The sequence below is a fragment of the Theropithecus gelada genome, chromosome 19 (genome assembly GCF_003255815.1).
Source record: "Theropithecus gelada isolate Dixy chromosome 19, Tgel_1.0, whole genome shotgun sequence".
NCBI lineage: Eukaryota > Metazoa > Chordata > Mammalia > Primates > Cercopithecidae > Theropithecus > Theropithecus gelada.
In genome coordinates this window covers 24,884,625-24,895,150 of record NC_037687.1, presented here as the reverse complement: position 1 = coordinate 24,895,150, position 10,526 = coordinate 24,884,625, and the positions used below count along the sequence as shown (strand labels likewise).

The window sequence follows — 10,526 nt, the reverse complement described above, 5'->3', positions numbered from 1 at the left end:
GAGTGGCAAGCCGCGCCCCCCACTCCCAACTCGGGGCCAAAACCACAGCCTGCATGAAAAACAAAAAAAAAAAAAAAAAAAAAAAAAAAAAAAAAAATTAGCCAGGCATGGTGGTGGCCACCTGTAATCCCAGCTACTCAGGAGGCTGAGACAGGAGAATCACTTGAACCCGGGAGGTGGAGGTTGCAGTGAGCCAAGATCCCACCACTGCACTCAACAGAGTATGACTCCATCTCAAAAAAACAAAAAAAAACAAAAAAAAAAACAAAAAAAAAAGGGAGATGATAGTGAACCAGCTGAAGGAAGAGAAAGAAGATTAATGGTGACATGGTTAAAGAAGGGGGATTGGGCCGGGCGCGGTGGCTCAAGCCTGTAATCCCAGCACTTTGGGAGGCCGAGACGGGCGGATCACGAGGTCAGGAGATCGAGACCATCCTGGCTAACACAGTGAAACCCCGTCTCTACTAAAAATACAAAAAACTAGCCAGGCGAGGTGGCAGGCGCCTGTAGTCCCAGCTACTCGGGAGGCTGAGGCAGGAGAATGGCGTAAACCCGGGAGGCAGAGCTTGCAGCGAGCTGACATCCGGCCACTGCACTCCAGCCCCAGCGGCAGAGCAAGACTCTGTCTCAAAAAAAAAAAAAAAAAAAAAAAAAAAGAAGGGGGATTGATGGTGGTAATGGAAAACCAAGAGATGGACAAGGCGAAGGATACAGAAGCTGCCTGGAAGAAACTGATTCCTTAATCACTTCATTCATTTCTTCCTCTCTTCACCCTTCCATCATTTGACACATTTTCACTGAAATCACTCACTCCATGCTTCAGGCACTGTGGACCCAGAAACCAGTCAGAGATCATCCCTCACCCACCCAGAGCCTCTAATGAGGACCTAGACACAAGCCAGATATCCAGAGGAGGGTGTGAGAAAGCGACCACAGCACCAGTAAGACTCAGGGCAGGGCTGACTTTTCAGCTGCTCCATGAAGAGCAGGCAAGACAAGGGGATTTAGGCAGAGAGGACGGTGCATGCAAAGGTCTGGGGGTGTGAGAGGTCCTGGTGTGTTGGGAGCCATGAAATATCTGGGTGGTTGACACAGGGGCACAAAGAGGAGGGTTGAGAAATGGAGCTGAGAAGGTTGCCTGGGTGTACCCAGGTCATGAGGGCTGTTGAGTGTTAAGAAAAATGATGCAGGCCGGGCGCGGTGGCTCAAGCCTGTAATCCCAGCACTTTGGGAGGCCGAGACGGGCGGATCACAAGGTCAGGAGATCGAGACCATCCTGGCTAACACGGTGAAACCCTGTCTCTACTAAAAAATACAAAAAACTAGCTGGGTGAGGTGGCGGGCGCCTGTAGTCCCAGCTACTCGGGAGGCTGAGGCAGGAGAATGGCGTAAACCCAGGAGGCGGAGCTTGCAGTGAGCTGAGATCCGGCCACTGCACTCCAGCCTGGGCCGCAGAGCGAGACTCTGTCTCAAAAAAAAAAAAAAAAAAAAAGAAAAATGATGCAACATTTATGATCACTGCATGCCAGGCACTGTACTAACTCACTTAACCTTCATAACCCTGTAAAGTAGGTCTATTACCATCCCTGCTTTTCCTTCTGTCTTTTTTTTTTTTTTTTTTTTGGAGATGGAGTCTCACTCTGTAGCCCAAGCTGGAGTGCAGTGGCGCAATCTCGGCTCACTGCAACCTTTACCTCTGCGGCTCAAGAGATTCTCCTGCCTCAGCCTCCCAAGTAGTTGGGACTAGAGGCATGCGCCACCACACCCAGTTAATTTTTTTTTTGTATTTTTAGTAGAGACAGAGTTTCACTGTGTTGCCCTGGGTAGTCCCAAACTCCTGAGCTCAGGTGATCCACCCACCTCGGCCTCCCAAAGTGTTGAGATTACAGGTGTGTGCCACCATGCTGGCTCATCTCTGTTTTGTTTTTTTTTTTTTTTGAGACCGAGTCTCACTCTGTCACCCAGGCTGCAGGTTGGAGTGCAGTGGCGCCATCTCGGCTCACTGCAAGCTCCGCCTCCCAGGTTCATGCCATTCTCCTGCCTCAGCCTCCTGAGTAGCTGGGACTACAGGCGGCCACCACCACGCCTGGCTAATTTTTTGTATTTTTAGTAGAGACGGGGTTTCACCATGTTAACCAGGATGGTCTCGATCTCCTGACCTCGTGATCCGCCCACCTCGGCCTCCCAAAGTGCTGGGATTAAAGGCATGAGCCACCGCGCCCGGCCTCATCTCTGCTTTTTTAACAAGGCAAAGGAGGCTCAGCAACAAGGCAAAGGAAGACAGCAATAAATTACCCAAGATCACTTAGCTAGAAAATGCTCAAGCTGGGACCCAAACCCAGGCAACCTGACCTCAGAGCTTGCAATCCTATCATAGGTCTAAAGATCTGAGTTAGGGAGGTTAACCATGACCAATCCAGGAGCAATGAGCACCTCCAGCACCCAGACTGTGTTCTCTATCTTCCCTTACTATCCTTTTATTTATCGTAGGATCTGTAGTGATGTCCCCCTCTTTCATTTCTGATACCAGCCATATGTGTGTGTCTTAACTTTTTTTAAAAAAGAAAAACAAAAACGATTGGTCCCGTTGATGCTTATGATTTTACTGATCTTTTCAAAGAATCAACTTTTGGTAAGATGGGAGTCTCTAAATACCGTTCCCCACTAAAAGAACCTGGGACTCCTTAGAGAAATGGTGGATTCCAGGGCTGGGGCAGGGAAGAACAAGTGAGCCTGGGTCAGACGGTGAGGAAGTGCTCAAAGGCGGATTGGGCATGTTACAGGAACAGAGGACCCAGCTTGCAGGGGTGGCCAATGGCCAAAAATGGAGCAATTTGAGCATCAAAATAACTGCAGATCAAATATGCTAAAATCCATAAAATCATGAGACTTTTAAAAGGGGTGGCGAGGGGGTGGGGGAGATAAAAGGAAAGGGAGTTTGTGAAGGAGTGGCAGGAGCGGAAAAGAGAGGCAGGATCTGGGATGTGGGCAGAGGGAGAGGGCTCTGGGCGGTGTCCCAGGCAGGGAGGGCCCTGAGAGAGAGCTGGGGAGAATGCCATCAGCAGTGGCCAATGGAGCTGGTGAGGCAGGAGAGGGGCTCTTGGGTGGCTGGAGGGGCCAAGTTAGCCGATATGGATGAGGGCCTGGATGGAGACCCTGCCCAGAGGATCTCTAGCCAGGGGATAGGGAGGGGTGTTGGGGGAGGATGGAGGAGATTAGGGGAGTGGGAGAGGCTGCGTAAGAGTGAGGGGACTGGGGGAGTGGGGGACATGGTTACAGACTGGGGGGACTGGTGAAGACTGGGAGGGATTGGGGAACACCTGGGGAGACCGTTACAGACTGGGGACAGGGTGGCGGGGAGCAGGGATCAGACATGGGGAACCAGGGCAGGCTCGGGCTGGGGTCGTGAGGCGACAGCTGCGGTGCTGGGAGCACTCACCGACGGGGCGCGCTGGCGGCTGCAGCGGGCTGGGCAGGCTGGGCGGGGGTGGGGTCCCGCAGGGATCCGAGGCGCCCGCGGAGCGGCCTGTGCTCGCGGTCCCGTCCGGAGCCGTCTGAGCCGGGTGGGGCCAGGAGCGGGGAGGACGGGAGGGAGGACAGGAGGGAGGGGCGGGACGAGGAGCCCCCCTCAAAACCGGGCGCCCGGCCTCTGGCGCCCCCTTGTGGGGAGTGGGGAAGACGCCTTAGCACCGCGGGCGAGAGCTCCAGCGTCCAGCCTGGGATTCGAATTCCACCTCCACATCCGGCGTTGGGCTGCTCCCCAACCCGTCTCTCTTCTTAACACGGGAATCACAACAGCAGCAGCAATAAGAGTAACAATAACTTAGGTCGGGCGCCCTGGCTCACGCCTGTAATCCTAACACTTTGGAAGGCCAAGGTGGGAAGATTGCTTGAGGCCAGGAGTCCAAGACCAGCCTGGGCAACGTAGCAAGACCCCATGTCTATTAAAAATAATAATAAATAATAAAATAATTTAGGCCGGGCGCGGTGGCTCAAGCCTGTAATCCCAGCACTTTGGGAGGCCGAGGCGGGTGGATCACGAGGTCAGGAGATCGAGACCATCCTGGCTAACATGGTGAAACCCTGTCTCTACTAAAAATACAAAAAACTAGCCGGGCGCGGTGGCGGGCGCCTGTAGTCCCAGCTACTCGGAGGCTGAGGCGGGAGAATGGCGGGAACCCGGGAGGCGGAGCTTGCAGTGAGCAGAGATCGCGCCACTGCACTCCAGCCTGGGTGACAGAGCGAGACTCCGTCTCAAAAAAAAAAAATAATAATAATAATTTAGCCAGGCACAGGAGTGCACACCTGTAATCCCAACAACTTGGAAGGCTGAGGTGGGAGGATCGCTTGAACCCAGGAGGTCGAGGCTGCACTGAGCTAGGATTGTGCCACTGCACTCCAGCCTGGGTGACAGAGCGAGACCTCACCTCTAAAAAAAAATTATAGGACCGGGCACGGTCCTATAATTACACGCCTGTAATCCCAACACTTTGGGAGGCGAGACAGGTGGATCACTTGAGGTCAGGAGTTCAAGACCAGCCTGGCCAACATGGTGCAAACCCATCTCTACTAAAAATACATGGGAGGCCGAGGCCGGCAGATTACAAGGTCAGGAGATCGAGATCATCCTGGCTAACACGATGAAACCCCGTCTCTACTAAAAATACAAAAAATTAGCCGGGTGTGGTGGCGGGTGCCTATAGTCCCAGCTACTTGGGAAGCTGAGGCAGGAGAATCGCTTAAACACAGGGGAGGCGGAGCTTACAGTGAGCGGAGATTGTGCCACTGCACTCCAGCCTGGTTGACAGAGCAAGACTCCATCTCAATACATAAATACATAAATACATAAATAAATACATAAATAAATACATAAATAAATAAATAAAATACAAAAATTAGCTGGGTTCAGTGGCACGTGCCTGTAGTCCTAGCTACTTGGGAGGCTGAGGCAGGAGAATCACTGGAACCCAGGAGGCAGAGGTTGCAGTGAGCCGAGATCACATCACTGCATTCTAGCCTGGGCGACAGAGTGAGACTCCATCTCCAATAAATAAACAAATAAAAATAGTATTACTTTTAAAACTTAAGGGAGTTCATGAAACTTCTCAGCTAACAACCCTCCCTGGCTCTCCTCTCTCTCAGAGTAAAAGCCAAAGTCCCCACCAAGGCCCACAAAGCCTAGCATGATCCACCTACATCTCCCCTGTCCCCTTTCATCAGGCGACTCCAGCCACCGTGGCCTCCTCACCGTTCCTCAGACACACCCACAACCCTCCAGATTCACGGCCTTTGCACTTGCTGACCCCTCTCCGTGGAGTACTTTCCCCATAGGGATCTGAATACCTCACTCTCTCCCCTTCTTCAGGTCCCTGCTCAAATGTCACCTCCTCAGAGAAGCCCTCCAGGATCGCCCCGCCTAAGGTAGAACCCACTCTCTACCTCTTATCACTGCCCTATTTTTCTCCACAGCCCTTCCAACCACTCTGCATATTCCACATTTCTCTGCCTAAGGGAATGTCTTCGCCTGGAGAACATGAGCCCCATGAGGGCTTTGCACAATGCCCAACTCACTGCAGGGGCTCAGTAAACATTTGTAGAAACAATCTCTAATGTTGACTAAGCCATTCCTACGTGCAGGTGCCACTCTGAGCTCTTTGCATGCATGTATTAGCTCATCGAACCCTCATAATATCTCCAAGAAACAGGAGTCTTGGGTTTTTTTATTTTCTTTTGTTTTTGAGATCGTCTCACTCTATCACCCAGGCTGGAGTGTAGTGGCATGATCTCGGCTCACTGCCACCTCCACCTCCCGGGTTCAAACTATTCTACTGCCTCAACCTCCCGAGTAGCTGGGATTACAGGTGCCCGCCACCATACTCGGTTAATTTTTGTATTTTTAGTAGACATGTGGTTTCACCATGTTGGCCAGGCTCATCTCAAACTTCTGACGTCAAGTGTTTTACCCACCTCAGTTTCCCAAAGTGCTGGGATTATAGGCATGAGCCACCATGCCCAACAGAATTGTATGCTTTAAATGGGTGAATTGCATGGCTTCTGAATTATATCTCAATAAAAGTGATATTATATATATTATATTATTATAATATAATTATAGCATATTATTTATTTTTTCTTTTTTTTCTTTTTGGACACAGACTCTTACTCTGTTGCCCAGGCTGGAGTGCAGTGGTGCGATCTCGGCTCACTGCAACCTCTGCCTCCTGGGCTCAAGCGATTCTCGTGCCTCAGCCTCCCGAGTAGTTGGGATTGCAGGCGTGCACCACCACACCCAGCCAATAACCTATTACTATAATATTACTATTATATATATAATATATAAAAGGTCTGGAGCTTAATGATGACTTATGTTACTGTTGCTACTGCTAGGAGACAGGCCCTGTTCCAAAAGCATCGCCTAAATCATCTGCCTTCCCCAGGAGGGCAAGTGCTGTTATTATTGTTATTATTATTATTATTCCTATGTCTCAGATGGGAAAGTTGAGGTACAAGGAAGTAGAGTCTCAGAGCTGGGTGCAGTGGCTCATGCCTATAATCCCAGCACTTCGGGAGGCTGAGGCAGGGGATTGCTTGAGGCTAGGGGTTCAAGACCAGCCTGGGCAACATAGTGAGACCCTATCTCTGCAAGATAAAAAAAATCTAAAAATTAGCCGAGTGTGGTGGTGCACACCTGTGGTCCCAGCTACTCGGGAGGCTGAGGTGGGAGGATCACTGGAGCCTAGGAGGCTGAGGCTGCAGTGAGCTGTGATGGCGCCACTGCACTCTAGCCTGGGTGACAGAACAAGACCCTGTCTCAAACAAACAAACAAAAAAAAGTAGAGTTTGGCCTGCCAAGGTGTGGAAGAACTCGGAGTTGAGCCAGAGTTGTCTGATGGGAGATTCTTGTTTCGCTTCTACCCCAGGACTTCTCAACCTGTTGCAAAGCATTCCGGAGGATCGGCCGGGCGCGGTGGTTCACGCCTGTAATCCCAGCACTTTGGGAGGCCAAGATGGGGAGATCATTCGGTCAAGAGATCGAGACCATCCTGGCTAACATGGTGAAACCCCCTCTACTAAAAATACAAAAAATTAACTGGGCGTGGTGGCGGGCGCCTGTAATCCCAGCTACTTGGGAGGCTGAGGCAGGAGAATGGCGTGAACCCAGGTGGCGGAGCTTGCAGTGAGCTGAGATCGTTCCACGGCACTCCAGCCTGGGCAACAGAGCGAGACTGTCTCAAAACAAAACAAACAAAAATAAAACATTCCAGAGGATCTGTGAGCTTAGATGGGGGCTGAGGGGAAGACATCTGGAGTTTTCACTGAAATTCAGTTTCTGTCAACCACAAATATGACCAGCAAAGCGCAGTGGCATTAGCACGACCTGGGTCCCCGCCACCCAGAGGAATCACTGATGTGTTCATCAGTTGGCAGTTGTGGATTTTTTTTTTTTTTTTTTTGGAAACAGAGTCTCCCTCTGTTGCCCAGGCTGGAGTGCAGCGGTGAGCTCTCAGCTCACTGCAAACTCCGCCTCCCGGGTTCAAGCGGTTCTCCTGCCTCAGCCTCCCCAGTAGCTGGGACCACAGGTGCCCACCACCAAGCCCGGCTGATTTTTTGTATTTTTTAGTAGAGACGGGGTTTCAATGTGTTGCCCAGGCTGGTCTTGAACTCCTGAGCTCAGGCAATTCACCCGCCTTGGCCTCCCAAAGTGCTAGGATTACAGGCATGTGCCACCGCGTCCTGTCCAGTTGTGGATATTTTCAGCGACTGTATACGCTCATCACTCACGGGCCCCACCGCCAGCTCTCTCTAGTGAATGCACTGATGCAGGTTGGCCCATAGCCCAGCCTGCCATGTACTATATCTTTGGGGCCTCAGTTTCCTCACCTGCAAGCTGGGCCTATTAGTTCCCATGCTGGGGGTGCTGTGAGGACCCACGCGGTTCCCTGTTTAGCAAAGTTTAGTCACTTCTGTTCTTCCGCTCTGCCTGCAGGCAGTCAGCCTTCTGGAACTGAGTCCCAGAGCCCATGGAAATTGTGGATGAGTCTTTGTGAGTAATCAGGAGGGGTCTTTCAGAACAGTCTCTCTGAGAGTTTTGTGAGCCAAGGATGTTAAGAAATGGCCATTTAGGCTGGGCACAGTGGCTCACACTTGTAATCCCAGCACTTTGGGAGGCCGAGGAGGGTGGATCGCTTGAGCCCAGGAGTTCAAGACCAGCCTGGGCAATATGGTGAAACCCCGTCTCTACCAAAAATGCCAAAAAAAATTACCCGAGCATGGTGGTGCACACCTGTTCATTCCAGCTACTTGGGAGGCTGAGGCAGGAGAATGGCTTGAACCCGGGAGGAGGAGGTTGCAGTGGACCAAGATTGTGCCACTGCACTCCAGCCTGGGCAACACAGCGAGACCCCATCTAAAAAAAATTAATTTTTAAAAAAGAAACAGCTGTTTTCCTATAGTGCTTTATTTTGCATGTGGAGGGGTAGTTCTAGAGCTAGGAAAGGGGATGGTCTATCCGTCTGAGACCCCAGAAATCAGCTTCCCACCCACACACAACCCCAGGGGGCCCACTGCCATGGCTCACGCCTGTAATCCCACTGCTTTGGGAGGCTGATGTGGGAGGACTGCTATAGACCAGTGAGACCCCTGTCTCTACAAAAAATAAAAATAAAACAATAAAAATTAGCCAGGCGAGGTGGTGTGCACCTACGCAGGAGGCTGTGGCAGGAGGATCCTTTGACCCCAGGAGTTCGAGGCTTTAGTGAGCTATGATCGCACCACTGCACTCCAGCCTGGGTGACCCAGTGAGATCTTCTCTCTCTCTCTCTCTTTAAGACAAGGTCTGGCTCTATCGCCCAGGCTGAAGTGTAGGCAGTGGTGCAATCTCAGCTCATCGCAACCTCCATCTCCCAGGCTTAAGCAATCCTCTCATCTCAGCCTCCGCAGTAGCTGGGACCACAGACGCACACCACTACACCCAGCTATTTTTTTTTTCTTTTCTTTTCTCTTTTTTTCTTTTTCTTTTTTTTTTTTTTTTTTTTTTCTTTTTTGGTAAAGATTGGATTTCGACATTTTGGGCAGGCTGGTCTCGAACTTCTGACCTTAGATGATCCACCTGCCTCTGCCTCCCAAAGTGCTGGGATTACAGGAGCAAGCCACAGTGCTGGGCTGAGACCCTGTGTCTTAAAAACAACGAAAGAAATAAACAAACAAAACACTTCCAGGGGCCTGCAGAGAAACAGGGTGCATCACCCCAGTCCAGCCGCCACCACGACTCGCCTGGACTCACACAGCAGTCGCCGCCTCGCTGCACTTGGTTTCCCACCTTGCCCCGCGTCTATTCCCCCAAACAGCCACCAGAGGGTGCTGGTGAACCTAAGTCAGCTCAGGGCCCTCCTGAAGCTCCCGTCTCACTCAGAGTAATAGTGAAATCATCCCCCTGGAGGATACGGTCCCGCACGATGAGGTGCCCTTTGTTCCCTCTCCGACCTCACCTCCAGACCTCTCCCCATAACTCATGGGCTGCAGCCGCATTGACTTTTTCGCTGTTCCCCGACACTCCAGGCAGGCTCCTGCCACAGGGCCTTTGCACTGGCGGTTCCCTCTGCCTTGGATGCTGTTCCCTGAGAGATCTCCTGTGGCTTCCTCCCTCTTTTCCTGCACGTCTCTGCTCAAATATCACCTCCTCAAAGAATCCTTCCCTTCCCACCTGATCCCGAGGGCCCTGATGTGCAGTTGGGCAGGTTGTTCACTTCTCAAGGCACTCACTGGGTGGGTGAGAGGGGGCTGGAGCCCAGCTCACGCTCTGCCCTTCAAATTCTGGACCCAGGAGGAAGGGGTGCCCTTTTCTAGTTCACACAAAGGCATACTAGGGCCTGACAGCTGCCTTACCCACTTGCGGAGTCCTAATGAGGGAGAGTCAGGCTGTTGAGAACATAGGAAAGCAAAAAGATAAAGCAGCTAAGTTACAGGTCTGCCTTTCTATCCTGTCCAGGACATAGCCCTCCTGTACAAATAACTGTATCTTCCTGCGCCCGAGTATCACCAGACACCTGCAGGTGAGCTCACCGTAACCCTGGCGTTATCAGTACTGCACAAAGCCCTCTTCAGCATGCAGCATGAACTCTATCCTACAGGCCGGGCACAGTGGCTCACGCCTGTCATCCCAACACTTTGGGAGGCAGAGGCAGACAGATCACTTGAGGTCAGGAGTTCGAGATCAGCCTGGGCAACATGGTGAAAATCCGTCTCTACTAAAAATACAAAAATTAGCTGAGAGTGGTGGTGGGCGCCTGTAATCCCAGCTACTCGGGAGGCTGAGGCAGGAGAATCTGAGCGGCGGAGGTTGCAGTGAGCTGAGATCATGCCATTGCACTCCAGCCTGGGTGACAGAGCGAGACTCCATCTAAAAAACAGACAAAAAACCCAACTCCATCCTATACAACCCCCAGCAAGCCTTTGTTTCCTTGCAATCAGCTTATCTCTGGCTGTGCTGCCCATTGCAACCTTGCAGTGTATTTTCCTACTTTATG

General features: G+C 51.5%; 1 protein-coding gene across 1 annotated transcript in view; it reads right to left on the bottom strand.

Moving 5' to 3' along the window:
- Window positions 1-3,629, bottom strand: part of EHD2 (EH domain containing 2) — a 22,881-nt gene extending 19,252 nt beyond the window's left edge. The window contains exon 1 of the mRNA XM_025366797.1: window positions 3,440-3,629. The gene's annotated coding sequence lies outside the window, so the exon portion shown is untranslated. The remainder of the gene's footprint in view (window positions 1-3,439) is intronic.
- Window positions 3,630-10,526: the final 6,897 nt, after the last annotated feature.